The sequence below is a fragment of the Tamandua tetradactyla genome, chromosome 10 (assembly GCF_023851605.1).
Source record: "Tamandua tetradactyla isolate mTamTet1 chromosome 10, mTamTet1.pri, whole genome shotgun sequence".
NCBI lineage: Eukaryota > Metazoa > Chordata > Mammalia > Pilosa > Myrmecophagidae > Tamandua > Tamandua tetradactyla.
The window spans coordinates 74,038,539-74,055,034 of NC_135336.1; the positions used below are offsets into that span (position 1 = coordinate 74,038,539).

A 16,496-nucleotide genomic window follows, 5' to 3' on the forward strand; every position below is an offset into this window, starting at 1 on the left:
AGTTTAAATAACATCTCAAAGAGAATATACTTTAGTGTAAAAACTCTCCAACTTGTAGTAATTTAAAATATTTAGAGGATTCCTTTTAAAGTAAAATAAATTAATACATATTTTATACTTCTTTAGAAATATTTTAAAGAATTATCTCTAAAAGGCAATACAATTAACTAAATAGTTATAAATAAATAATAAAGAAATGTATGATAAGTTATCACTTACAGAGCACTCAAAATCCTGTTTCTAACCCACTAAACTGTATGCTCGCGTAAATAAAATCCTGACATGTTACTCCCACATGCACAGAGATCCCATCAACTATGGATAACAAGAAGAACAAATATTTAGCATCAAGACTATTACTTTCCACTCTTACATCTATGGAAAACATGGGCCATCAATTAAAATATTCTATTTTACTCTTAATATTCCCTTAGAGTCCTTTTAAAAACACAACTTGTGTTCTCAGGGTCCCCGGTTTAAAAAAAAAAAAAAACCTAGAATTTTTTTTCTTTTTTTAAATACAAAAAAAAACACACCAAATAAAAGCAAACATTCCTATTTTGATCATTCCGTTAGAATATTTTTTAAAGTTTTTGTGAACCTTCACTTGTCTGGATTTTGAAAAACTAAACTGAGTGGTTAGATGCAGTATAGTGATTTGCATATTATCCTCAGTCTCAATTCTTGATCAAGATGTGTGTTTGTGTACGTGTGTTTGTAAGTACACACATTGTTTGGAAGGAGTGCATGAAGAGAGAAGCCAAAAGAAAAAGGGCTCAATTGTAAAATGCAAACTGTCAGTAATTTGATCCAATAATACATGAGCATGTGAGCAGACACTTAGGGAAATGGGATCTCATATTTTACATGGGATGTTTTTGAGAATTGTGAGACGGCAATTTGAAACATTTCTACTTGACTCACATCAGCAAATTCGACATTAGTAAATGTTTAAAACATTGGTAAATAGTACAAAGTAATTTTGTCTTTGGTGCCTGAATGTAATTTGGAATTCCTAGACTTTGTATGGATTGAAACAAATTATTTATCTTAAAATATGGAACAGTATTAGTACTGGCCAACTGATGGAGTTGAAAAGAAGTGTTTCCAAAAATACAATAACAAAATGGGTGAGGGGGACAATATTTTTGCAGCACATAATACCCCATGAATCTTGTTTCATAGTAACCAGGCAAGCACATTTCATTTGTAGGAAAAAAAATGAAAAGGAAAATCTGACCAAGGATTCTTGGCCTTACTGTACAGCAGTGCAGATAGGTATCTTCCTTGTGAATCGTGTTGCAACTCAATTCATTCATTCACCAGTATGTCCTACATACTTGCAACATGCTCAGAATTGGTCCCACTTCATGGAGCATACAGTCCAGAGGCAAAGGAAAACTGATTACTCAAATTTAGGCTCAGAAAAGTAACATTGTAACTGCTGGAGAGGAAAAGTGCAAAGTGAGTAACTGGGGTGGGATAGAGCAAGGCTGGACTGAGGAAGTAACACTTTAGCTGAAATTTGAAGGATGGACAGAGGTAACCCAGCAAAAGGGGAAGGAAGAGAACTATACTCCATCATTTTTATACAGATACGTCTTCTTATTAAAGGTAGGATCACACATGCATATTATACATGTGGACCTCAAAATGTTGTTGATATTTGGGGTGGAAAAGGGTTTAAGGAATGTGTTGAGTAGAAATTTGTTGGTAATCAGATATTTATTCAGCATGTGGCTTACATTCTAAAAAGGGGGCCAGATAAACATTTAAGCAAATTAATATATAATATAATGTTAGGTAGTAGTGAATGCTATGAAGAATAAAAGAGCAGAGCTGGAGGACGGAGAGTGTAGGGAGAGGTGCCATTTTGGTTTGGAGGAAAGGGAAGTCGCCTCTCAGCAGACCCGGATGAAGTGAGATAGAGAGCCACGTCCTAATTTTTTTTTTTAACTTATAAAGGAAAAAGAGAATTGAAAAAAAAAAAGATAAGAATGAAAAATGATAATACTTGTTATATCTGAGTTGGATACTTGAAGTCTGTTTTATTGTTCTTTACCTTTCCAACATTTGTATTTTGAAATTAAAAAAAAAAATTGACAAAAAATAAGTTTCCAGTCAGAGGGAGGGGGTTGGTGTCTACGAGGTCCTGAGAGAATCCAGTTGGGGCACCAAAAGCCAGGGGTATCACTGGAGAAGTGGGTAAGTGAAAAATCAGCACGTGCTTATCAGTCAACTCCCGTAAGAAGCTCAGTCTTAATTTCAAGACTAATGGGAAGATGTTTAAGACATTGAAGAATGTTAAGAACAAGTGTAAGTGATATAATTGGATCTGCATTTTGAAGAGGTTAAGAACTTCCCATTTATTCAAGATGATTTAAGCTAGCACTTACATTTGCCAGATTCTGTTCCAAGTGTGGGCCTGTGGTGGTGATAAAGCCAAGTAGCTCTTTATACTCAGAGAACTTGCAGTCTAGAGGTGAGTGAACATTTTGGAGTCGTCTATAGATGTTCCATTTAGCTGGAAATGCTGAAATCCTCCAGTGAGTTGTTTGTCCTGCCCCTTTAGTAACTTACATATTAATACCTTCAACAAAAGGGCAACCACCTCGATTCTAGTGGCCTGTAGAATTTTGGTACCTCACTAGTTTTTTGCGTGTGAGAGAAAAAACTGAAGTTTTGTGTAAATTAGTAGCTTTATATAGTCCATTTAAAAGTTTCACATTTTATCAGTGCAATATTCATGTCATCCTTTCCCAACCTTGAGACTTCCAGTACCTCAAGATCAAGAAGTCCAGAAACCAAGAATAGAACCGCGTGAGGGGCATGTTCATTGCTAAAACAGAACTAAACAAAACAAAACATGCCCATTTCAAGTGTCATTTTAGGATTGGAACTTTACAGCATTTGCCAAAAAAGGGATTTAAAATTTAAGTATCAGTGTAAAGTATATTTCTAATTTTTTTTTTCTTTTTGGGGTATGTTTCCTCTGTCCACCAAACACTTGCTAATTGATTGATTTGCGACTGTGGAAGACCTGAAATAGTGCTAAGGAAAGTAACTCTTATTCTAGGTGACCACATAAAGGAACTCCATCCACTTCAAAATATGGTTTAAGATATTCTTCTGAATGCTTTCCTCTAATTTTGATATTTCCCATTGATTTTGCATCATTCTTTTGGTTCCTTGGTGTTTTCCACAGGACTTAGCTGATATGCCTCTAGTAACTAATGAGGTCCATCGTCTGCCCCTAGGAGAAAGGAGTATTAGATTTTATTATTGACTCTCTTTCTTTAGTTTCATAGAAAATAGGGGTCCCACATTATTTCAGCATCTTAAGTGATCCTTTGCACCCAGATATAAATTGGATGGAAACTTAAATTTTGTGTAATTTTAATTCAGACCATAAAGTATAAGCAACCTTATATTTGTCATAAAACAAGAGTACTGATCTTTCTGGAACATGGAGGAGTTTTATATCTTAATCCTCAGAGAATCTAAAAATCAGCTAATTATGCTCTGAAAAATGGACGTTGTGTCCAGACTACAAAATCCACTAATAGATCCCAAAGAAAAAAAAAGGCCAGTAAATATCTATGCCTTTCTTAATTACTGATTTGATAATTACAAGCAGATGATTTGTAAAGACCCTTTCATATGCTTCAAGCTTTTTTAGCCAAATAATTAAGTATTGTTATAACAGTTATGAGGTTCCAAGTAAAAATGAAATTGTTAAAAGAATTGAATGTTGGGTTTTAAAGAGATTGTATCAAAATCTATGTATCACTTTAGGGCTTAATAGTTGAGTTTCCCTACCATTTTACATTGCTAAATTTATAATTCTATTTTAAATTTTACTGTTTCTATTTTTAAATTATATACTTGCAAGCTAATATTGGGATATGTTTTTAAGATATCATGGGTAATTTGAATAGTGAACTGAATCATATGTATTTTTTTCTTATGCAAATGGAAAAACATTGGTAGAACACAATTGAGTATAACAAAGAGTAATTATATATGTCCCAATGTTAGAATTGACTAAGTTCTTTTGCTTGGTTGGGGCTAAGCAATAGAATGAAGAGTAAAATGAATTTATGAGTGATAAAGTGTGAGAACCCTTATTTTAGAAAATAGGAGACTGACTTGATTTTCAATTCTTTTATTTGCTAATACGTAGGTTCAACCTCCAGGAAAAATAAAGGATATTTCCCATTTAATATCTTTGCTCCATCTTTTTAACCCAAAATTTAAGTCAGTGTGATACAGTAGAAAAACAAATGCACTCAGATTAAGTGGCTTAATCTGATTCTTAAGATTTAGTGCCATTTATCTAATAAACAATTAGATGAAGCTACAAAACTCATCATTTAACCATTCTGCTTTTATGCTTCTGAATGATACCTACATCAGAACTTTTGTGAATGATGATAAGTAATTAGGGAACATGCTTTAAACAATTTTAAGACATGGCAAAAACACAAATATTGAAGTATTATTTTAGATATTAGGGATTGAAAGATTTGGCATTAGGTGGACAGAGCTCTGTGTTCTAACTTCAGAGATGGCTGCAGGAATTGGGCTTGAGAATGAGAGGGACCCAGAACAAAACCCTGCCTTTGCCCTGTCCAGTCTTTGTGGTGTTAGGAAGTCACTTAATCCTTTTTAGTGTCTGTCTCCTTGTCTATAAAATGTAATAATAGTTATGATTTTTATGCTGTAAACATAGTTCAAAATTATACTTCCTGGAGCTGGGTGATTTCTAAATATAGCACATTTTACTAGCAAGGGGTATATTTTCTCCTAAAGATTTTTATTTTTATGCCATCCAGAAAGGCATGGAACATGACAATCTGACAACGTGTTGTTGGGGTGCAGCACTGCTTTCCTCAGATCAACCAACAAGACCTCAGCAGAGCCCCTACAAATTGCCTAGAACACTTCTAACACCATCCTAATGGGCGTGTTCCAACTGCCACTTGGAAAAAAAATGATCACTTGAGATCGATCTGTACAGCGAGTGTTTTGGCAGAAAACCAGTCATATTCTCTCCAATAGAGCCTTTGTGGGAAAAGGCCTTATCAAATTCCTTGGACATGAAGTTACTGTTGGAACTATTCTGAAACCATTCTATCACCATGCAAGGAACTTGCAGCTTTTGAAAGGTCAGGACAGAACTTAAATCATTTAGATCATCTTAGGATCGTTAGGAAATAAAGATGGTTATAATATTATAAAAGCTTTGGGCTTTTCTTTTTTTTTCTTTGGTCTTTCTTTTCCCTTCTGTGAGAAGAATCTGTAGACCAGTTAACTAAACTGTAACTTCCTTACAAAATTATTAAGGAAGCTAAACATAACCCTAATATTGCCCAAACATGAATTCAAAGTGTAGAATTGAGTTAATCAAAATGTTAGAAATAGAAGAGAAAACTGAGTGGGGTGGGCCATGGTGGCTCAGTGGCAGAGTTCTTACCTGCCATGCCGGTGAACCAGGTTCAATTCCTGGTGTCTGCCCATGAGAAAAAAAAAAAAAGAAAGAAAACTGAGTGGATAGAAATATAGGAGGAAAAATACATTTTTAATTTCTTATGAACAAAAACTCATGCATTGGTAATTAATGTAAAAAATAGGATTTTAAAATTAAGCTTCATTTTTTAACCTTGTTTTTATTCTTTAGTATTCAGTAAGTAAAAGAATATAGATTAAGTGAAAGTATACTACTCAAAGACAATATTTGATTTGAATCTGGAATAGGCGCTGAAAGGGAACTTCAAAATCTAAATGGGAGGGTTTTAATGCTTATTACTTTTTTAAAAATCAATAATAACCCTTGTGGGAAATTAAAATAAAATATACTATAATGATAAAATTAGGCTTTACTCATAAACATTGTATTATACATCTTAATATGTTTATGTGTCTGTAAAATAAGAGGACTTATTTGGACAGCCAAATAATTTTTAACCCAGTTGGCCTGCATATAATACTTTTTAAAAAAAATTTATTTTAATAAACATGTTAAATACAGTTCCCTATGCATTATAAAAAGCATGCTTAGTTTGTGTTAGAGGTGTATTATGTAGACATCATAGAGTTTTTTGTTCCTACATGGTTTAGTTTTCTCCTGTTCTTCAAATGATTTGAGCAGCATATTCTACTTGAAGACTATAAATTTGTCTTTTCTCTTATCATAGTGAAGCAATGGAAGCCTTCAGGAATGAATTCTTAAATGCACTTATGCAGTATTTAAAATCCCATATTGTTCAAACTATATTTTTCTGAATTAGGAAATTTGTTCAATGTTGTTGATGACATTTTAATAAACAACATTCTCTTCTGTATAAGAGAAGAAGGGAGGAAAGCAAGAATAGTGTTTCTATGAATCTTATATTAAATATGGTAATGAGAGCTGTATCTTTGTTTCCAAAACTCTGGGATAGGTTATATAATTTTTGCAAAATCTTGCCTTCACATTATGATAATTTTGCCTTAAATTAGCAGTTATTTACACCAAATGTATCAAAATTCTAGTTTCTAGTCAGATATTTGAGAAGATAAAATACATAAAGTTAGTGTTTAACCAAATTTGTTTGTGCACAATATGTGTCTACCCACATTAATTTAGATAGATAGTATCTGTACAATAAGAAAATTGAAGTATCATCATATGTTGTCTTATTGAGAAATAAACCCACACATTATATTTTATTAATTGCTGAGATTTCAAAAAGCATATATCTTTCTAATTCATTTTGTGATTTAATTTCTCTTAAATATGGTTAGGTTAAGTTGCTTAAATTTGGCACACATGCAAAAGAATTGCCTCAGGCATTCCTTCTTAATGATTTAAGCAGAATTTAAAAATTGGAATAATAAAACAAGCAAATAGATCTTATTATGCAGTCATACTTTATTTCCTTAGAGATTCTACCTATCTAGCTAGATATAACTAGAACCTTCAAATTATTTTAATCTCACAGTTTTGAAACACTATCTAATGTCTTTTTTATACCTGATATAGCTTTTACACTTAATACATTAATCTTTTGACATGCTGAAAAGAAACATGAATTAATCATTGAGTTTGTCCAGCAAAGGAAGATGCATCTTACTGATACTTTGAGCTTCCAACATGGCATACACAAAGCAGTTTCTGAGATTATAGCTCTGCAAAACATTCCCACAGCTATTGTGTTGCTGCTTGCTCAGTTACAGTCTCTTAAAATTCTAAGCCTTGAAGCTCTACAGGGGTGGATTTTATGCTTACATAATGTTGATTTTGTTATTGTTCTTCCTGAAAACTTAGAGGTTATTATCATTTAGCTGCAAAACAAACTGGGCTAGGGGTTTCTCTGTAGCTTTTGAAAGCATATACAAGAAATGTTTCATTAACTGTCGCATAAATTATGTTTTATTAATTAAGAATCACATGACTATATTTTTTTGAAGCAGGAATCACATGACTGTTTTTTGTTTTGAAGCATGAAGTCTAGCCAGAGAGCAAAGGAGAATGTTCCCACTACTGCTTGTAATAGTGCAGATCAGTTTAGAAAGGGAAGCATAAACAGTGGTACATTTTCTTTGAGATTTGCCTAGAAAATAGATTTTATGTGAAGGACTACAGGGACAGGGCAATTTGCCTCATATCCAGCTAGTAGTGTTATTGACTGATTTTGTTAGCGTTGAAGCTCACGTGCTTTGTCCTGTGATTTTTCCTGCTTTCTATCTTTTACTTGTTAGTAGTTGAAGATCAGGATTCTGTCATCTAATTCTTTAGTGTCTCCCTCCACTAATGAAACTGGTAGATACAGTAAATGTTGGTGACATAGGTCATTCATTCAGGCAGAAATTTGAAACTTCTTTAAGATGGCAGTTATCAAGAGCAAAACACATGATTCTCCTCTCTTGAGAATTACAAAGAATTAAATAACTTAATGTTGTGGAATGAGCATGCAGCTGGGAGACAGAAATTCTACCCTTAGTTCTGCCACAGGCCAGCTATGTGACCCAACTTTGCTTATCTGTAAAATGAGGAAGTTAGACCAGTTGATATTTAAATTACCTTCCAGGTCTAAGACTGTAAATCTGTTCTAAGGAAGGGCACCAGAAAGTTCCCTCCAGTAATTCCCTGTAGAAGGTAATGTCTCCCTAGAAAGTAGAACTTTTGTCACTCTGAGCTAAAATCCTTTGATCCTGTCCAAATGTACTCTAATCTCAGTGTCTGTGTTTTTACTGATATAAAACACGTTATGAAATCTAGAACTCTTGTTGTGTTATTTTTTAAACTTGTGTTATTTTATTGTTCTTTAGTTGTTGTTTTGCTTTGTTTTAGTAATATGGTATGTGTTTCACTTTGCTAAATCTGCCGGAATGCGATATACCAGATATGGGTTGACTTTTACAATGGGGATTTATTAGTTTACAAATTTACAATTCTAAGGCCATGAAAATGTCCAAATTAAGGCATCAGGAGGAAAATAACATTCTCTGGGTAAAGGCTGGTGACATCCAGGGTTCCTCTGTTACGTGAGAAGGTACAACACCCATATCTGCTGGTCCTTTTTATCTCTGAGCTCTCTCTAAATGTCTCGGTGATTTTGTCTCTCTGAGAGAAAGCCTTTATCCTCATAAAAGACTGCAGTAAGGGATTAAGACTCACCTTCAGTTGGGTGGGTCACATCTCAATTGAAACAACCTAATCAAAAGGTCCCCCCACAACAGGTCTGTACCCACAAGAATGAATTAAAAGAAAATGGCCTTGCCTGGGGTACATAACAGCTCCAAACTAACACCGTATGACTGTCCTATTAATAACGCTTTGCATTAGTGTGGTACATTTGTTACAATTGATGAAAGAACATTTTTATAATTGCACTGTTCACTATAGTCCATGATTTGCGTTATGGTTCACTGTGTTGAACAGTCATATGTGTTTTTTTTTTTTAATTTTTATTCTAGTAACATGTATGGCCTAAAATTTTCCCTTTTAACCACATTCAAATATATAATTCAGTGCTGTTAAGTATTTTCACGATGTGGTGGTACCATCACCACCATCAATTACCAAAATCAAGAATCGTAAATCCCTACAACCCATGCTCTACAGTGACCCAAGATGCTCAATCCACATCTACTGTTTTTATTCTAATACTCTGCATTCCCTATATCACTGTGAGTGTTGTCGGCATCATATATATGTGCGGAGGGATCAGACATTACCTTGTGTATCGTGTCCAGCAAATAAACTACTAGTATTTAGCGTCAACTATTATATTAAAGAAGTCCTGCTATCTTATTATTTTCTTTGTCATCTATTATCTATTTCTTTTCCAGGGTATTCTTCAAGGGTATTCAGAGAGCATTTCATTTGCCTATAAAGGTAGGGAAAATAAATATTTTCTGAGTTTTAAAGTATGTTGTATTTGTTTTAACTATATTTCAAAAATTGACTTCTTTGAGTGACATAAATAGATATTACTTATCTGATTAAGCGAAAAGGGTGTTACGTCTACTTGCTTGCTAAACGTGAAATCATCTAACACCTAGAGTTTAATCTTCAGTTTGAAATTTTCTTCCATCCTATTACAGTTAATATATTACCTTAGGCAGAATTCATTCTTTCCTTTACATTTTTATATTTCCCTCTCCAGAATTTTATGGTATTTTGATATTATTGTGTACAATTTCCATACATCAGGAAAGCAATTTAATATAGATTGTCAGCAAACTAAGATTCTTCTCCATCATAATTTCATATTTTTCTTACTATTCTCAACCTGTAATAGTTTAAGAAACAACCAAAGTAATCATAATTATAATTAGTTGTCCATGATTAAATAAAATAAATGCTAATTTGGAGGAATTTATTTTAGTATTAGTTTTACGTAATAGAGTGCCAGAAAATGTGGCCCCTTTCTTGGCTTGAGTGTATGTGAAGATAAATTTGGAATTTCTAATCTAGTAAATAAACCTCTGATAATAGCTTAATTGTAGCTATTCCAAGCAAAATTGTTTAATTGTGGTGAATCATATGCAAATTGTTCAGATGTAGGTCAACCCCCACTCCCACATTCAAGCACCTCCTTTCTAATTCAGGATAAATTGCTCAGTGCCTAAAAGAGGCAGAACAGAACAGATTAAAATTAAAAAAAAAACAAAAACAAAAAAATGAGCAAAAGACCGGGAGTCAGAAAGTCACTGAAAAAATGCTTAAGTGCCTCCCTTTATTGATACCTTAGTTGATCTCTGATGCTTGCTGTGTGTTTATAGCAGTATATTTCATCACTACTCATGAGATAGTTGTGTGGCTGGCAAGTTTATGATGCCTCTAGGGCTCTAAGTTTCCTTATCTGTAAAAATGCATACAATAATATTATTTTTTATTACTCATTTAACTGGAATGATAATCAAGTAAAACAAGGAATGTAAAATGAATTTGTAAATCCTCTAATGCTGTATGGAAAGGGCAGGTTATTTAGAGTGATCTGGTCGAATGACATAGCAGAGCCTCAGGTAATGGATGGGGAGACCACCTTGTGGCACCCTGGGCGTGATGCCCCTTGAGATACACTGCAGCTGCAGAAAATAAAGAAACCTCATTCTTCTAGTTGTTGTGTTATAGTCCTCATCTGTTGATGCATTTGTGGTGAAGTATTATATCATTTTGTGGTACGTGGCTGAGTTTCTATGACTCTTTTTATTCTTTATGTTATCTACTGTATTTTCAAAGGAAAGTTTTTATTTCCAGTTACTAATGCATTGAAAAAAAATAAACAAGGTCACATGAGTCAGTTATATTTGTTGTCTTTTAACTTTAAGTGATTGTTTTTAAAGTTTTTGATATATTGGCAGAAATCAATGTCTTGACAGTTATTGATGAAAAGGTAGTATTTTGGCTTTAATTGTAATAAAATTAAATTCTGCCTTAACATAGACTTAATTCTCCAGTTATCCTTCTTCACTAGAATTTGCTTTTTCACAAATTCGAATTTATATTTTTATACAATGCCTGATTTTTTTAACACTTCCAAAATATAATTATTGAATTAAAAAGGGGAAAATTTTTAAAATCGTTTAACTGGAAAAAATTGATGTATACATTATAGTTCTTCAAATAGAAATATATGTGTCATTTGATTTATTTAAAATAAGAAAAATAGAGAATTATATTAAATAGAAAGTGATAGTTCCCTCGAAGATAGCTACTGCTCAAGTTTTATATTTATTCTTCCAGATTCTTTCTTTATATATGTAAATATCAGTATCAATATGTGTACATAATGATTTCATACCATGTGCTTGATATTGTATTTTCAGTGTTTTAATTATGGGCATCCTTCTAAGTCGATATATGTTATAGATTTCATCCTTTGTAATGGCTGTATATTAGGCATCTTTTTATATATGCCATGATTTATTTAATAGGTCCTCTAAACATTTTTTTCTAAATAGAACTTTAAAATCAAATGAAAGGATGCCTTCCCTAATTATGCTTTAGCAGGCATACAAAGGAATAATTCTCATTTATATATTGAATCAGATAATTAAAGAGAGAAGAAAAAATGTTACTGTAAAGAGGCATAAAGTTTATTATTAATTGCCTATAAATGGCTAGAGGAAAGGGAAGCTAATAATGTAGATATTAATGCAAGTGAATTATAGATTTCTAAAATGAAATTCTATTAATTTTTTCAGTGTTGACCAAATGACACTTCTTTCCATGAGCTTTCAACGTTCTTTCCCTTGACACCACTCCTACCAGTTGTCTTACTTTTCCATAGCACTTTGGGGAAAAAATAGATCATACCATATCATACCAGAGTAAAAATTCATTTTGTATGTTATCTTTTAACACCATTGGGCTCTTTATTCTTGGAGGGTAATTACTGTGTTATTCATATTTGAACTTATTCCTGAATAAATATTTATTTAGTTAAATTGAAGGGTGAGAAAGGAGAGGATCAAGGAGAAATGTTAATCTTGCTATAACTGTATACAGTGCCACATCCATGGAAATAAATCATAATCAATTCTGATGAGTTAGATACAAATCATATAAACTCATAGTTTTTGATAGACAATGAAAATTATTTTGGGTAAAATTTGAATGGCTCTTTGTGGTATTCATGCCTACCACTGAAGCACTCTGGAAAAATTTTTACAAACTTATGAAAAAATTATTTTATGATGTTGAACTTTTATATGCATGGCTGCATATGTTCTTTATAGTACCCTGTAGTGTAGCAGTTAGTTTTAGCATTTTAAAAATGACAAAGCTGATACCAAGGGGCCTTCCTAGGTCAGTCATTTCTGAACTAAATCAAGCCAGAATTGAACTTCCACATCCCTTACATCGCAACTATGGTGGTAGCTTGGGGGACGGGGGCAAGTTTTAGCATTTCTGTGGATATTTCTCTGTTATTAGTTTATTGAAAAAAATGCATTGTTATATAAGATATAGATTAGTCATTTCAAATATTGGCTTCATTGTCTTTTGCATGACTTTCTTAACCTAAATATTCCGTAAGTTAAAATGTAGATTAATGAAAAGTGTGTACTAAGATCCAGATTCTCTAAGATTTTTTTCCCATTCAGTTTCATTAATGGGGGCTGGGAGGTGCTTTAAGCTCTGCCTCAGTTACTTCTTTTAAAAAATAAGGACATAACTGGTAACTGTCTTCCCTAGAAGAAGATGGTATATCTGAAAAGACTTTGTGAACTGTAAAGCACATGCAAGATGTTGCTCTTCTTAATACTGTAATAAAAGAATTATGTATATTAATACTATAATAAAATTATATTGAAAATGTAGATAGTTATTTACAAAATAGCAATAATGTATAAAAGAAGCAGTTTTTAATATGAAATCTTAATAAGGATGACAATGACTTCAGTACTTTATGTAATACAGATTGCCGCTCATGTCATTTGAATTTTTGACATTGTTTTAAGCAGCAAAAGTAGAGTTATTGCCAGATTGAATCCTGCTTGAAAAAATCTCTGATTCCACAATACTCTGAAATCCATGGTAATATGTATTTAAAATATAGTGAACCCATTCCTATTCCCTTTATAGAAAAATTAAGGTTTGGTGAATGTAAAAGACTATTTTGAAATGAAGTGTGATGCCTAGTCATCATATTTTTTCTCCTTGTAATTTTCGGAAATTACTAGATTCCACTCTGATTTCATAATACTTTTTCTGGAAAGTTGTTGGGAAAGATCTAGATTAGTCTTTTCTGACTTTGTATTTATTTATTTTGAGTTTATAGTTGACCTTTTTATACTTAGTCTTTTAAATGTATAATTTTTTAATGTGTTTGTTTTAAAAACTCCGGTCCCTTCATAGTTATCTATTTGGCAGAATTGCAAACGAAATTGCAAATTCATGCACATAAATGAGTATAATAGACCAATTATCAGATGCGCTATAAGAATGAAGTAGACTGGGAACAGAGTATAATATGGTTAATGTAAAAAGGGCTACCTCTTCTCAGTTCCATTAATTTATCTAGCCAATTGTATGTTCCAGGTGCCAGAAACTTTGAGCTTTAAGAAGTTGAAAATTGGAATTTTTACGTGAATCTCAATATTTTTTAATATTGGCTCAAATTTTTAAAAAATATATAAAAAACTGTTTAAAAAATAAAGTATGCCTTAAGCAGACAATTTACTAACTTTTCAAAGAGACTGAAAAATATTTGTTCACTCAAAAAATGAATCATTGACCTCTAGGAATAAAACAGAAATTAAAGAACATGTGTTCCCTTCTTCAATAGAAATTTCCTTTAGAACTGTTAAGAAAGTGATGGTCCTAGAAAACCTATCAGATGAGCGTACTCAATCTATCTTCAGATTCCAGAAGCCAAGGAGACCAGGAGGGGAGAACAAAAAGGGTAAGCTGAAGGTCTTGTTAAAATATATTACCACCCCCAAAAAATATATTACCCATGCAGAGTGCATGGGTGGTTCAGTGGTAGAATGCTCATCTTCTATGCAGGAGACCCGGGTTCAATTCCTGGATGATGCACCTAAAGATATATATATATATTTACATAATATATATATATTACCCCATGCAAAAGAAGGATGGTTAAGGAACATTTCTTTTCTTTTTACATTTTTATCTGCGACCCCCAACTGACTTTATGCTACTAATCTTTTACCATATTTTTTATTCAAGTCTTTTGCAAATCTTTTGTCTTTCATTAATCCTAAAAGCAAATGATAAATGAAGATAACAATTCAAAAGGAAGACAAATGCAGTGGGAAAATAAAAATCAAATGTACAATTGTCTCATAATTACTTAATAAATTTGGCTCACATGGATGAATAAGTTGTTTTGCATTATGTCCTTGCTCAGAATTACTTCTTTTATGAGCTATCTTGCTTTCCCTCTGGACAGACTGATATTTCCCTCTTCAGTTTCAATCCTTGCTGATATTACTGCCTATTTCACTGCACTTAATGATATTTATTTACAGTTGCTTACATGCCTATTTTCCCTAGTAGAATTGAGAATCTGGAGGCCAGAAAAAATGTCTTAAAAATTGTTTTTGCAGCAATCCTAAGCTTATAGAAAAATTTTTAAGTACAGAACAAAGGCCTTTTTTCCCATTTTCCACTTGAAAGTAAGTTACCAAACTGATGGTTCCATCACCATAAAATATTTTAGAGTGTGTCTTCTACAAACAAGAACATTCCCCTATATAACTACAGTAAAATAACCAGCGTCAGAAAATTAACATTGGTACATTAATATTATTGAATTATGAGATCCATTTCAAGTTCCATGGATTATTCAAATAAATTCCAAATAATGTCATTTAGAATGTATGAATCCATTGCTCAATGATATGACCTTTCATGTTGATGTTTCTTTATCTCTGTTAGTATAGAAAAGCTGTGCAAACTTTTTCTTCGTTTTGTAATGATGAGCCCTTCAAAGATTACATCCCAGTTATTTTGTAGAATGACCTTTAATTGTCTGGTTCAGGGAACAGATATTATGCAAATTTGACCCTAGAATCTAGGGAAGTGTATGGCAGAGATGATTTTCAATAAATACTAATTGAGGAATGAATTAGTGATTGAAAATCTCTGCTGGGAGCCTTTGACTCTGAATCACAGGGCTTTAATAGCAACTATTTCAAAACTCTGAAAGAGAAAAATTGTAAAACATATCTAAAATAGATCAAAACCTAAACCCTGTCTCTGTGTCTTTATGTAGTAGTATTTTTCAAAGCAGACTTCTCAAAGTGTGGCCTGTGGACTGCTTCCAGTTCACACATTGCTTCTAGTTCATGATGGCATTACCAGAGAAATTGAGAGTAAGCATTTAGAAACCTTTTTAGGATTTTAACAGAATAATATTATTTCTTATAAATCTAATAACAGCTCTAAAGCAAGCTTATACTTTGTGTTTGAGTTTTTATTTCATTTATATAACTTAAATTTGTTTAATTTACATTGTATTTTACATTCAGTTACTAATCTACAATGGATTCATAATTAAAAAATGCTGATCATTTACCAATGACAGTTTGAAAAGCACTGCTTTAGGGAACTTAGAGAAGAGTGGAATAAAGGTGAGTTAGGATTTGAGGTGAAATTAGAGCTGTAGCCTGAATAATGAATAGGAACTGTCTAGGTTATAAAGTAGCAAAATGGAAAATTCAGGCATAATGAACTCTAGGAGCTTATGTGTGTGTGTGTGTGCCTGTGAGCATGTGTGCATTTGTATGCAAATGTGCATGTGTAAGCATGCTGGTATGTGGTTGTTTTCTGTGCATGTATGTGTGCTTCCTTGTGCATGTATGTCTTTTTGCAGATGTGAATCTGTATGTGTGTATACGCATGTGTACATGTGCATGGTGTGTTCATGGGAGTGGGTGCATATTGAATACATATTCATGCGTATTCAGGTATATGCATGATAAGTTCCTTGAGCTGGATGATCCTGATCTCTGCATATAAAATATGATGGATAGATTAAGTGCTTTTCTGATTCCTTTCTTCTCTGGACTTCCTGAGGAGCTTAAGAGTCTGCTCAAGTCTAACACCAGAGGTGGCATCCACTTTTCTTCAGTGCTTCAAAAGACAATAAGACTTCCTAATTCCAATACTGGGTAATCATAATTCTTCCCACATCAGGTTTCATTGCATCCCAAAGCAATTGTCCAAATGACATTCCTCTCCATAAGATATTCTCTTTTCTTCTCATCCCTTACTGAACTCAATCTCTCCCTCAATCACCATAAATCTACACTTCCCATTGTGGCCCCAACACCAAGCAACTCTGACCAAGAAAGTGGTCAGTGCTGCTGTAACCAATTCTAGATGGCTTCACCTTTACATGCTTTACCATTACTTAAATGAAGAGAGAAAAGATATCGAAAAAAGGAAATGATTAAAGAAAGAATAGAAGGAACATAAGAAATAATGGCAGAGAAAAAACCTAAAAAAGAAGGAAATGCATGATTGCATTAAGTTT

The 16,496-nt window shown here is 32.9% G+C and overlaps 1 protein-coding gene across 1 annotated transcript in view; it reads left to right on the forward strand.

Annotated features, from left to right (window-relative positions):
* LOC143648541 (uncharacterized) overlaps positions 1–16,496 on the forward strand; it is a 367,651-nt gene that overhangs the window by 280,290 nt on the left and 70,865 nt on the right. The window contains exon 6 of the mRNA XM_077118745.1: positions 9,337–9,382. The gene's annotated coding sequence lies outside the window, so the exon portion shown is untranslated. The remainder of the gene's footprint in view (positions 1–9,336; positions 9,383–16,496) is intronic.